The sequence below is a fragment of the Otolemur garnettii genome, unplaced genomic scaffold (assembly GCF_000181295.1).
Source record: "Otolemur garnettii isolate 467f Iridium unplaced genomic scaffold, OtoGar3 scaffold00003, whole genome shotgun sequence".
Lineage (NCBI taxonomy): Eukaryota > Metazoa > Chordata > Mammalia > Primates > Galagidae > Otolemur > Otolemur garnettii.
In genome coordinates, this window is record NW_003852398.1 from 37243559 (window position 1) to 37257173 (window position 13615).

The 13615-nt window shown below is 46.9% G+C and overlaps 1 protein-coding gene and 1 pseudogene across 1 annotated transcript in view; one reads left to right on the forward strand and one right to left on the reverse strand.

The window, feature by feature from the left end:
* The window catches only part of CTNNA1 (catenin alpha 1), a 185987-nt gene extending 184435 nt beyond the window's left edge, over positions 1-1552 (reverse strand). Inside the window, exon 1 of the mRNA XM_003782153.2 lies at positions 1435-1552. The gene's annotated coding sequence lies outside the window, so the exon portion shown is untranslated. The remainder of the gene's footprint in view (positions 1-1434) is intronic.
* A 3373-nt stretch (positions 1553-4925) lies between these two features.
* Positions 4926-8667, forward strand: LOC100960948 (annotated as a pseudogene).
* The last annotated feature ends 4948 nt before the right edge of the window (positions 8668-13615 follow it).

Consider the following 13615-nt stretch of genomic DNA (forward strand, 5'->3'; position numbering starts at 1 on the left):
GCTATAGGCGCCGAGCCACAAATTCCATTTCTTAAAGTAACACCCACCTGTACAATCTTTAAAAATCACTGCTAAAAGGCCAGGTGGGGTTGCTTCACTCCTATAATCCTAGCACTCTCAGAAGACAGAAGCAAGACGATTGCTTGAACTCAAGACTTTTTGACCAGCCTGAACAAGAGCCAGACCTCCTCTCTACAAAAAACAGGAAACAGAGCCAGGTGTTGTGGCAGGCCCCTGTAGTCCCAGGTACATGGGAGACCTCAGCCCAGGAGTTTGAGGTTACTGTAGCTATTAAGCCACTGCACTCTACCCAGAGTGACAGAAACTGTCTCAAAAAAAAAAGGAAAAGAAAAAAGAATACCACTGCTAAACACAAAATAACTTCTCATCCTGTCACAACGATAATGTATTTCCTTCATCATAAACAGCTTTTAATTTAGTTGGAGAAGCCACATATCTTACTCTTCTCTAAATTACTGTAAATTCCGTAAAAAAACAAACACAAAGTTACAAAAATGCAGGCCATAGGAGGGTGTCAGTCCTGGAGCAGGGCCAACCACCGCCTGCATTATTGGGAAGTCACTGCTCCCAAGCAAAGGTTAGGCATTCGGTCAAAATTTTTTTCCAACAAGTGCTCTGCACAAGCATACCCACACCCATCTAAAATCAACCATCACCAAAAAAAAAATTCTCTTCTGCCACTCTTGAAAACTAGGACTAAGAGTGAAGTGCGTCAAATCAACTAGCACAAGGCTGAGTAATCCCAAAGTAAAGGTGAACGTGGTAGACTCCGAAAGTCCACATGGGTGTGGCGCACCTTACCCACGAATGTGTGTCAGAGAGAGAAGAGCTACGACTTTCACATTCGCTCGGGCCGGGAAAGCAGGGCCGCGGCTCAGCCAACGTCCGGCCCGCCACACCAAGAAGTTTCAGGGGTCGGGGAGGGGGAGGGGAACAGAAACCACAAAAATCATACAACAGTCATTTCCCTGCAAAACTTCACTCCCCTAACCCACCCGCAACGCGCTGACGCGCCACCAAAAGGTGGCTGAGGGGGCCCGCACAGGGCTGGCGCGCGCGCACCGACCCACTGAAAGTTTAGAAACCCGGAGAAACTTTTCCGAGAGGAAACGCCGCAGCCGCCAGGGGCCTGTGGCTTCTCTTCTCCAACCGCCCCAGCCCTTCAACTTCCCGAGCGCCGGGAAGCGTCGGCCCTGCCAGCCCAGGGCCCAGGCCTGGGCCCCGCGGGGTTAGGGGCCGCGGCCGGACGCCAGACCCGCGCCACCCTGGACCCGGGTTCTGGGCGGTGTCGCAGAAAGATCGCTCCCCACCCGCCCGTTCGAGGGGACCGGCTTGGGGCGGCCAGGCCTGAGGAGCCCCTCGGCCCCGCCGGGAATCCCGCGCCCGCGCACAGGGAGGTGCGAAGAGAGTTACCTGCGGCGAGTGCGGCAAGCGCAAGATTCCGGAGGCTCTCAGTGGACGGCCACTGCTTTGTCTCCCTCCCGTTTGGCTCCAAGGAGGAAATGGGCCGCCAGGCGCCCCCGCCCCCCGCCCGCCCGCGGCCCGGGCCCCGGCCCCGGCCCCGCCCGCCCTTCCCAGCACCTCCCTCCGCCGAGCTCTTCCCGGCGCCTCCCGCCGCCGCCCTGCCCGTTTTTCCCTGCTTTCTCCGGCCCCCACTTTGGGGAAGAGCTCCTACTGCGGAGAGAACCCGGCGCGGCTAGGCCAGGAACCCCAAAGGATGTCTTCTCAGCCTGTCACCCCAGAATTACTTCGCCCAGGCCCCAATTGGGCTCTTAGGCCAAGAGTGACCACCCCCAGAGGGAGGAGGAACGGTACTCCTGGAACAGCCTGCGAGCCGGGGAGGGCCAAGGGAGGGCAGGTGAGTCACTGATCCGCTCACAGGTGAGCCTCAGGGCGAGGCCCCTAAAGACTCGGCGCGACGGCTCAGGGTCTTGGGCTTGCCCTGCTGAGGAGTGTCACAGGTGTCCGCGAGTCACAGGCGCCTAGAAAAGTGATCTAAGCCCATGCCCAGACTTTACAGAAAGACAAACTAGAGCTACATTAAAGCCCCACAGCATAGAGCAAAGGAGAATTAGAATCCGATCTTGGAGACCTCTTACAATGTGAGGTGGAAGCGTCCCTAAAAATCACCTAATTCATCCCCTCACTCGACAGGTGAAACCCTGAGCCCTCCCGATTCAGGATTAGAGGACGACCAGAGTTGCCTATCCCAGCACCTTCCCCTCCTAGGATTGCCCCACACACTCAAATTTGAGGGACCTGACTTCTATCTCTATCTCTTTGGCTATTTAGGGAATTTTATTCCCACCCTACCTTCGTTAGCTTCACAGTGGACAATATAAAAACAAAACAAAACTGTAAAACAAACAAAAACACTACACACTGTCAGCTCAGCACAGAAAATCCTGTATGTTGTATCCTAGTAATGAACAAGATCGATTTCAGTATTGGCCTGTAAATCAAAATAATGGAAGACAATAACATCTGCAATTGTGTCCTTGTGCTGAGCAATGAGCAAGGTGCTAAGGGAGACCTGCCCTCAACATATTTACCCTCTACTCTTGACATTTCTCTCCCCCAAGAGGGAATGCAAGCTCCTGAAAGACAGGCCCTTTATCTCCTACAGCTTCCAGCATAATGCCTATTCCCTAGGCCCTCAGGGACCTCAAACTTTTTAAACAGGGGGCCAGTTGACTGTCCCTCAGACCTTTGGAGGGCTGGACTGCGGGCCCTGGACGACAGCTGCTAAGCAGGACAGGCAACAGCGACAAAAACAACCGGCGGGCCGGATAAATGTCCTAGGCAGGCTGCATGTGGCTCGCAGGCTGTAGTTTGAGGATGCCTGCCTAGGGAGTGCCCAGTGACCATCTGAGGGTGACTGTGCCTGGCTGTAATCCAAAGCACTGTGTGCTTGTGCTAGTTGCCCTTGTAAAGCAATGCTGACAAAGGACAATGGGACCATGAAGTAGGGAAAGAACAACTTTCAAGAGAAAGACAAACCTTGACAAGACCACTCCTGTCCAACTACATCCCATTCTGCTTCTGATTTCAGAGTCTTTGCTCCTGTAGTCCTCTCTACTTAGAGTGGTAATAGCTTCCCACACACACACTTCACCTGGCTACTTCAGAACCTAGTAATCAATACATATTTCTTTGGCCAGGTGCAGCAGCTCACACCTATAATCCTAGCACTGTGCAAAGCCAAGGGGGGTTGATTACCCTGAGCTCACAGGTTTAAGACCAGCCTGACGGCTTGGCACCTGTGCCTCAAGTGGCTAAGGTGCCAGCCATATACACCTAAGGTGGCAGGTTCAAATCCAGCCTAGGCCCGCCAGACAACAAAGGCTGCAACCAAAAAAATAGCTGGGCATTGTGGTGGGCGCCTGTGGTCCCAGCTACTTGGGAGGCTGAAGCAGGAGACTCGCTTGAGCCCAGGAGTTGGAGGTTGCTGTGAGCTGTGATGCCATGGCACTCTACCCAGGGGGACAGCTTGAGGCTCTGTCTCAAAAAAAAAGACCAGCCTGAGCCAGAGCAAGACCCTGTCTCTAAAAATAGCAGGACATTATGGTGGGTACCTGTAGTCCCAGCTGCTTCAGAGGCTGAGGCAAGAGAATAGCTTAAGCCCAAGAATTGGAGGTTGCTGTAAGCTATGACACCATAGCACTCTTATCAAGGGTGACAAATTGAGACTCTGTCTCAAATAAATAAATAAATATTTCTTTAAAGTAACAAGGGACAGAATCAAAGAATTATGCTTCATAACACTGGATATCCATAACTTCGTTCAGCACTAGCTGTTTAATTTACAAGGCCCCTTGTTCAAAAATTAACTATTTCAAGATGGCAACAGTACAGTATTAAAATCATGGATGGGGCATGGGGCCTTTCTTTTCTTAGAGACAAGAGTCTCACTTTATCAGCCTCAGTAGAGTGCCATAGCGTCACAGCTCACAGCAACCTCCAACTCCTGGCTTTGCCGATCCTCCTGCCTCAGTCTCCTGAGTAGCTGGGACTACAGGCACCTGCCACAACACCCAGCTATTATTTGTTGCAGTTTGTCTGGAGCCAGGTTCAAAGCCGCCACCCTTGGTATATGGGGCCAGCATCCTACTCAATGAGCCCACATGGGACTTTCTAATCATGGGGCCCTGAAGATGAAAAATGCAGAGTGTGCTTTGGGAAAAGAAGGTTCAGGTAGGGCCGAGTGTAATGGTTCACACCTATAATTGCAGCACTTAGGGAGGCCAAAACACTTGAGTCAAGGAATTTGTGGCCAACCTGGGAAACATAGTGAGATCCTGTCTAAAGAAAAAGTTTTATTAATTAGCCATTACCCAGACACAGAACCACACACCTATAATCCCAGCTACTTGAGAAGGCTAAGGCAGGTGGATCACTTGAGCACAGGAGTTGGAGGTTACAGTGAGATATGATCAAGCCACAGCACTCCAGCCTGAGTAACATAGCAAGAACCTGTCTCTTAGCCAGGCGCAATGACTCACACCTATAATCCTAGGACTCTGGGAGGCTGAGACAGGTGGATTGCTGGAGCTCATGAGTTCAAGACCAGCCTGAGCAAAAGCGAGACCCAGTTTCTACTAACAATAGAAAAATAACTGAGGCAAGACGATCACTTGAGCCCAAGAATTGGAGGTAGCTGTGAGCTATGACATCAAGGCAACAGCTTGAGATTCTGTCTCAAAAAAAAAAAAAAGAAAGAAAAAAAAAAAGAATCTGTCTTAAAAGGGGGGGGTGGGTGGCACCTGTGACTCAAAGGAGTAGTGCTCCAGCCCCATATACCGGAGGTGGCAGGTTCAAACCCAGCCCTGGCCAGAAAAAAAAAAAAAGGTCGGGCGATAGAATATATAGAATATGATTTGAGCCAGCTTGCCCAAGTCTTGTCCTCTCCTCTTCTGACATCATGTCCTTTACTACTCGTTCCACCACCTTCTCCAGCAATTACCGGTCCCTGGGCTTAGTCTAGGCGCCCAGCTACAGTGTTCGGCCCGCCAGCAGCGCAGCCAGTGTCTATGCAGGCACTGGGGGCTCAGGTTCCCGGATCTCCATATCCCGCTCCACTAGCTTCCAGCGCAGCTGGGGGATCCAGGGGCCTGGCCATGGGGATGGCCCAGGGTCTGACAGGAATAGGGGGCATCCAGACCGAGAAGGAGACCATGCAAGAACTAAACAACAGCCTGGCCTCCTATCTGAACAGAGTGAGGAACCCGGAGACCCATAATCGGAGGCTAGAGAGCAAAATCCGGGAACACCTGGAGAAGAAGGGGCCCCAGATCAGAGACTGGGCGTATTACTTCAAGACCATCGAGGACCTGAGAGCACAGATCTTTGCCAATTCTGTGGATAATGCCCGCATCATTCTGCAGATTGACAATGCCCATCTTGCTGCTGATGACTTTAGAGTCAAGTATGAGACAGCACTGGCCAATCTGTGGAGAGTGACATCCATGGGCTCTGCAAGGTCATCGATGACACCAATATCACTCGACTGCAGCTGTCGTCAGAGATTGAGGCTCTCAATGAGGAGCTGCTCTTCATGAAAAAGAACCACGAGGAGGAAGTAAAAGTCCTACAAGCTCAAACTGCCAGCTCTGGGTTGACTGTGAACGTAGATGCTCCCAAATCCCAGGGCCTCAGCAAGATCGTGGCAGACATGTGGGCCCAGTATGACGAACTGTCTCGGAAGAACCAAGAAAAGCTGGCCAAGACCTGGTCCCAGCAGATTGAGAAGAGCACCTCAGTGGTCACCTCACAGTTTGCTGAGGTCGGAGCTGCTAAATCAATGCTCACAGAGCTGACTCATACAGTCTAGTCCTTGGAGATCAACTGAGAAATCAGAAGTCCAGGTTGGAGGACAGCCTGAGGGAGGTGGAGGCCCACTACGCCATGTAGATGGAGCAACTCAATGGGGTCCTCCTATGTTTGGAGTCAGAGCTGGCACAGACCCAGGCAGAGGGGCAGCACCAGGCCCAGGAGTCTGAGGCACTGCTGAACATCAAGGTCAAGCTAGAGGCTAAGATAGCCACCTACCACCGCCTGCTGGAAGATGGGGAGGACTTCAACCTTGGTGATGCCCTAGACAGCAGCAACTCCATGCAAACCATCCAAAAGACCACCAACCGCAAGACAGAGGACAGCAAAATGGTGTCTGAGATAAGGTGACCAGATTTTAACATTGGTAAAGCAGGACACCATTGATGGGGGTAGAGGTGGGGGGTGTTTCTTAATTAAAAATTTGGTCTATATGGAGCAACAGAAATTTTCATAGAATGCAAAAATAGTATTGTAATATATATATTTTTAAGTTCAACATAAGTACAATTTACAAATATAATACTTTAAAAAAAACAATTATGGCTTGGCGCCTATGGCTCAAGTGGCTAAGGCGCCAGCCATGTACACCTAAGGTGGCGGGTTCGAATCCAGCCCGGACCTGCCAAACAACAATGACGGCTGCAACCAAAAAATAGCCAGGCGTTGTGGCCAGCGCCTGTGGTCCCAGCTACATGGGAGGCAGAGGCAAGAGACTCGCTTGAGCCCAGGAGTTGGGAGGTTGCTGTGAGCTGTGAAGCTGTGGCACTCTACCCAGGGGGATAGCTTGAGGCTCTGTCTCAAAAAAAAAAAAAAAATTATATGGCTCAGCGCCTGTAGCTCAAGTGGCTAAGGTGCCAGCCACATACACCTAAGGTGGTGGGTTCGAATCCAGCCCAGCCCGCCAAACAACAATGATGGCTGCAACCAAAAAATAGCCAGGCGTTGTGGCCAGCGCCTGTGGTCCCAGCTACTTGGGAGGCGGAGGCAGGAGACTCACTTGAGCCCAGGAGTTGGAGGTTGCTGTGAGCTGTGATGCTGTGGCACTCTACCCAGGGGGATAGCTTGAGGCTCTGTCTCAAAAAAAAAAAAAATTATGTATAGGGCAGTGCCTGTGGCTCAAAGGAGTAGGGTACCAGCCCCATATGCTGAAGGTGGCGGGTTCAAACCCAGCCCTGGCCCAAAAAAAAAAAAAAATTATGTATAGTATTATTTTAATCTTTGGCATATTTCTCATTTGAGTGAATTTTTTTTTAGTAGATTGCTGTCGTTGTTTAAAAGGTCATGAAATTTTTCACAAGAATTTGTTAAATTATATTTCACACATAAAATGGCTTTCAAAGTCTCAACACTTAATTGTGATTTTTCTGATGTCCACACTTTATTTACTGTAGAAAAACGCATTCAGTCGCAGCATTAGTTCCTGGTGAGGACAGTGCATATCCCACAGTTTTTAGTGCATTATTGTATGGAACATGGTTTGTTTCAAAATGATGAAATATTTCTAAACATTTGTTCTCTATTGTGATTTTTGCTGATGCCCAAGAGTTAACCTTTTCCTTATCAATATTTTTTTTAATAATGATACCTTGTAAGTCCTAAGTGTCACTTTCAAGGCCAGCACTAGACTTTTTGCAGCCACTATATAATATAAATAATACGAGTACTGTCTGCTAAATTCATGAAATAAATAAATAAATTACTTACCTAAATTATCTGAATAGCTGATTTGTTGACATCACTTGTTTAACTAGCACTAGCACGCAGTACAATGTGTATCCTCTGAGAGTCAGTTACAAAATGTTTTCATGGTTGCCAATGCCAAACAATGCCATTGTTCATTAAGTCCAAACAATGGTGGTCGAATTCTAACAACTGATCAACAATGCGAACTTTGATAAGCAGTTCTCGATAATCAGTTCTCAATAATAGTTTGTTATTATTAAAGTTTAACATTATAAAATTAACAAAAATAATATAAATTAACTCATATCCTGGCGAAATAGCCACAGGGCAGTGTTGGGACCAGAATTGCCGCTGAGGCACAGCGCCTGTGGCTCAAGTGGCTAAGGCACCAGCCACATACACCTAAGGTGGCGGGTTCGAATCCAGCCCAGGCCACCAAACAACGACAGCTGCAACCAAAAAATAGCCCTCTACCCACGGGGACAGCTTGAGGCTCTGTCTTAAAAATAATAATAATTTCCGCTGAGAGACCACCACACACATGTAAAGACAAAAAGTGCTTTATTTTGCAAGCATATGCTTAGGCCACTCTTCCCTTCAGCATGGCTGGAGGACAGGCCACCCCCTAGTGAAGCAAGCTGAGGTTTTTAAAGAGCATAGAGGAATTTTTCATTGGGTGTTTTGTCAGGCCAGGCTGCTATTGGCTGAGCTGTTTATGATTAGGGACCCTCTGTGTGTGTGGGGGGGGGGCTACTTGTTTGTTCCAGACAGTTTGGCTCCTTCTGAGCTAATTGTCCTTGCCTAGAAGCCAGGGAGGGAGCCAGTCTCCTTCTGATACCGATTCCACCTGGGCAACCTTGCCCAGGAGAGGAGTAGGAAGTTTACATTAGCCTTTTCATTTCCAAATGAAGTTACATTAACCTTTTCAGCAGTCGGAAAAAAAACATATATTCTCTTCCTGTTCTTCCCACCGTTCCCTAGCTTGTCATGCATTCTTTCCAAAAATCGAGACTTTTTTAAAATGCCACGGGATGCGGGACAAATTGTTAAAAATCAGGACTGTCCGGCCAAAAGTGGGACGTCTGGTCACCTTAGTTTAAGACCAACAACACCAAAGTTCTGAGACACTGAGGCAGTAGAGCAGCATGTCCTTATACCAATAAAGAGTTCAGAGGTCACTGGAAAAAAAAAAAAGAATATGATTTGAGACTTGAGACTTGCAATGTGCCCCTTAAACTGAAAAAAGTCAATTTCCTACTTCTTTCTTTCTTTCTTTTTTTTTTTGAGACAGAGTCAGTCTCACTCTGTCATCCTTGGTAGAGTGCTGTGGCGTCATAGCTCACAGCCATCTCAAATTCCTGGGCTTACACGATTCTCTTGCCTCAGCCTCCCAAGTAGCTGGGACTATAGGCTCCTGCCACAATGCCTAGCTATTTTTATTTTTATTTCTTTTTTCTTTTTTTGACTCAGAATCCCACTATGTCACCCTCAGTAGAGTACTATGGTGTCAAAGCTCACAGCAACCTCAAACTCTTGGGCTTAAGTGATTCTCTTACCCCAGCCTTCCAAGTAGCTGGGACTACAGGTGCCTGCCACAATGCCTGGCTATTTTTTGTTGGAATTATCATTGTTGTTTTAACTGGCCTGAGCTGGTTTCCAACCTGCCAACTCTGGCATATGTGGCTGGTGCCATAACCACTGTGCTACCGGGGCTGAGCCCAATTGACTATTTTTAGAAATGAGGTCATGCTCTGGCTCAGGCTGGTCTTGAACCTGTGAACTCAGGCAATCCACTCACCTCAGCATCCCAAGTTTACTTATTGATTTATTTTTTTGAGACAGAGCCTCAAGTTGTCACTATGGGTAGAGTGCTGTGACATCACAGCTCACAGCAACCTCCAACTCCTGGGCTCAAGCAAGTCTCCCACTTCAGCCTCCCGAGTAGCTGGGACTACAGGTGCCCACCACAATACCCGGCTATTTTTTGGTTGCAGCTGCCATTGGTGTTTGGTGGGCCTGGGCTGGATTTGAACCAGCCAACTCAAGTGTACGTGGCTGGCACCTTAGCTGCTTGAGCCACAGGCACTGAACCAGCCTCCCAAGTTTAGTTTCCTACTTTTGAAAAACTCTTAAGAACTTACAAAGGGGGCAGTGCCTGTGGCTCAGTGAGTAGGGCGCCAGCCCCATATACCAGAGGTAGTGGGTTCAAACCCAGCCCCTGCCAAAAACTGCAATAAATAAATAAATAAATAAATAAAAGCAAGCTTACAAAGGAAGACTGGAGTATTTACTATATCCCAGGCACTTTCTATATACTGAGGAAGTAAATAAAAACAAAACTAAGTTGATCCTTATTTTCACATTACTTAAAATGTAATGGGATGGGAATTAAAACAGATAAACCATTTAAAACAAGGGCAAATGTGAAGATAGAGAGGAGATAATTTGAGGGTTCTGGAATTCAAAAACCTGAGGAAGTGACTTTTATGCAGTGATCTACCTCCAGTCAGACTTTAGCACTGACTCTTCATAAAAACTGTTTTTATTAAGGCCCCTGATGGCTGCCATGTTGCCAAATCCAGTGGTCAGTCTCCTTCCTCAATTGACTTATATAATCCATCAGCAGCACTTAGTTACTCTCTTCCATGAAACACTTTCTACTTTCTTCATCGGACCTCCAGGGTACCAGGCTCTTCTGATTTTCCTCCAACCTCCCTGGACGCTCTTCTTCTTCTTCCTCGCTTCCTTCCTTCTTCCCTCCCTTCCTTCCTTCTTCCTCCCTTCTTTCCTCCTTCCTCCTACCTCCTCCTTCCCCCTTCTTTCTTCTTCTTTCTCCTCCTCCTCCTTCTTCTTTTTTTTTTTTGAGACAGAGGCTCACTTTGTCCCCCTTGGTTGAACAATGTTTCTCAAAGTGTAGTCTGGGCATCCTTGAGACCTTTTCAGAGAGTAATGAGGTAAAAACTATTTTCATAATAATACTAAGTGCTTTTGCCATTTTTATTCCCGTTCTCTCATGGGTGCACAGTAGAATGTTCCACAGACTACATGATGTATGATACCGTGTCATGTGGAATGTGAAAGCAGATGTTCTCACATGCTGAATCCAGGCATCTTTTATTAAGCTAGACATTGAAGAGACCTGCAAAAATGCAAAACCAAACCACATATTCCTGAATTTTCTTTTGGTTTAGAAAACACCATTTTCTTTTTCTCTCTCTGTCTCTGTTGTTGTTGTTACAAAGTTTTACTCTGTAGCCCAGGGTGGAGTGCTGTGGCATTATCTAGATCACTTAAACTTCAAACTCCCGAGCTCCAGCAATCCTCTTCCCACAGCCTCCCGAGTAGCTGAGACTACAGGCATGTGCCATCATGCCAAGCTAGTTTTTCTATTTTTTTTTTTTTTTGAGACAGAGCCTCAAGCTGTCCCCCTGGGTAGAGTGCCATGGCATTACAGCTCACAGCAACCTCCAACTCCTGGGCTCAAGCGAGTCTCCTGCCTCTGGTTGCAGCTGTCATTGTTGTTTGGCGGGTCCGAGCTGGGGATTCGAACCCGCCACCTTAGGTGTACGTGGCTGGCGCCTTAGCCGGTTGAGCTATAGGCGCCGAGCCTAGTTTTTCTATTTTTAGTGGAGATTGGGTCTTGCTCTTCCTCAGGCTGATCTCCAACTCCCAAGCTCTTTTTTTGTTGTTGTTGGGGATTCATTGAAGGTACAAGAAACCAGGTTACACTGATTGCATTTGTTAGATAGAGCCCCTCTTACAATTGTGCCTTGCCCCCAAAAGGTGAACTCCCAAGCTCAAGCAATCCAGCTGCTTGGGCCTCCCAGAGTGCTAGGATTACAGGCGTGTGCCATCCCACATGACCCTAGAAAACACTATTTTCTTTTAAAAAAAAAAAAAAGTTAAAACATTATTCATGATAACTGTAATGAATTGCTATTATTTTTAAATGAATATCTTGGAATTTTCTATTTTAATTTCTAATATAGTAAATAATGATAAGTTAAACTTATGTAAGCAAAAGCTCTTTGAGATTTTTTTTAAGAGTATAAAGGGATTTTGAGCTCAAAAAGTATAAGAATTACTGATCAGGCAACTGTGGCTCATACCTCTAATCCTAGCACTCTAGGAAGCCCAGGCAAAAGAATCACTTTATCTCAGGAGTTTGAGACAAGCCTGAGCAACAGTGAGACCCCGTCTCTACTAAAAATAGAAAAATTGACGTGGTGTCATGGCAGGTATCTGTAGTCCCAGCTACATAGGAGGCCGAGACAGAAGGATTGCTTAAGCCCAGGAATTTGAGGTTTCTGTGAGCTAGGTTGACACTAAGGCTCTCTAGCCCCAGCTAGGGACTCAGTCTCTTAAAAAAAAAAAAAGAAAAAAGTTCTTAGACTCCTCTTTCTAGCCGTTGTCAACCCACCAGTGCTGGTCTTTGGACTTTAAATATGGTGACAAATCCAGGTTTATATCTCCAATCTAAACCTTTCCCCTGAGTTTCCAACACACATATGCAGCTGCCTATTGATTCCTTCACTTGGATAGGTATCTAAGCATCTCAAAACTGATTTCCTTATACCTCTGCCGAAACCTGCTTATCCCACGGTTTTCTTCATTTCCTTAAATTGTAAATCCATTCTTCTCATTGTATAGGCCCAAATCTTTGGAGTCATCCTTGATTATTTTCCTTTTCTCACATATTTCATATCTGATTCCTCAGTAAGATCTGTTCTTCTGATTTCAAAATATATTCAGAATTCAGCTCCATGCCTGTGGCTCAAGCAGCTAAGGCACCAGCCACATACACGGGAGCTGGTGGGTTCAAATCCAGCCTGGGCCCACCAAAACAACAATAACAGTTGCAACCAAAAAAATAGGCGGGCATTGTGGCAGGCCCAGTAATCCTAGCTATTTGGGAGGCAGAGGCAGAAGAATCACTTGAGCCCAGGAGTTAGAGGTTGCTGTGAGCAGTGATGTCACAGCACTCTACCCAGGGCAATAGCTTGAGGCTCTGCTTAAAATAAATAAATAAATAATTCAGAATTCACCAACTTTTTAGTGTCACCATTATTCCCATCCTAAATCAAGCTATCATCATCTCTTAGCCTAAATTTCACAGGGGTCTCTTAACTGGTCTCCCTACTTCTGACCTTGCCTTTCTCAGTCTAGTCTCAGTTCAGTAGCCCGAGTGATCCTATTAACATGTAAGTGCAAACATCTCACTCCTACTCTCCCGAAAACCTCCAGTGGTTCCCATCTCACTCAAAGTGAAAGGCAAAGTCCTTAAAAGGGCCTCCATAGCTCACTTGCCCCCATACACTTCTCTGACACAGTGGCCTCTTTACTCTTCATAGAACATATCAGACAGGCTCTCTCCTTAGGGCCTTTGCTTTGCCTCTGCCTGGAACACTCTCCTCCAAACAGCTGCCCGACTCATTTGCTGTTCCCTGGTCTTTGCTCAGGTGTCACTTTCTCAGGGAGATTTGTGCTTGGCCATTTTATCTAAGAGTGCAGCCCCTTTCCCAATATCCCATTCTCCTCTTCCTTCTTTATATTTCTCCTACATATCACCTTCTGACATGTAAAGTCGCATTTAAAAAATATATATATTTAACATGTTTATATTATAAATATATAGTTAATATATAATTCATTACCTTTTCCTGTCTTCTTACTAGAATTTAAGTGACACAGGGCTAAAATATCTGTTTTGTTTAGTGCCATTTCCTTAGTGCTTAGAATAGTGCTTGGCACAGCAGGCCCTTCAATAAACATTTTTTGAATTAATGAGTATGATCTAGAAAAGATGTTGACAAGGTAGATGGGGAAGGAAGGAAAGCTTGATTCTAGACCAGGGGAACAAGCAAGTTAGAAGGCCTTCAGTCCTATTTCAGGAAAAATAAGTTCTATGGTTTGGGCACTGGTGAGGTGGGCAGAGGCCAGACTAGAAAGATTTTATAAGGTTTGAGACTTAACAGTTAGGAAATTTTTTTTTGAGACAGAGCCTCAAGCTGTCCCCCTGGGTAGAGTGCCATGGCATTACAGCTCAAAGCAACCTCCAACTCCTGGGCTCAAGCGAGTC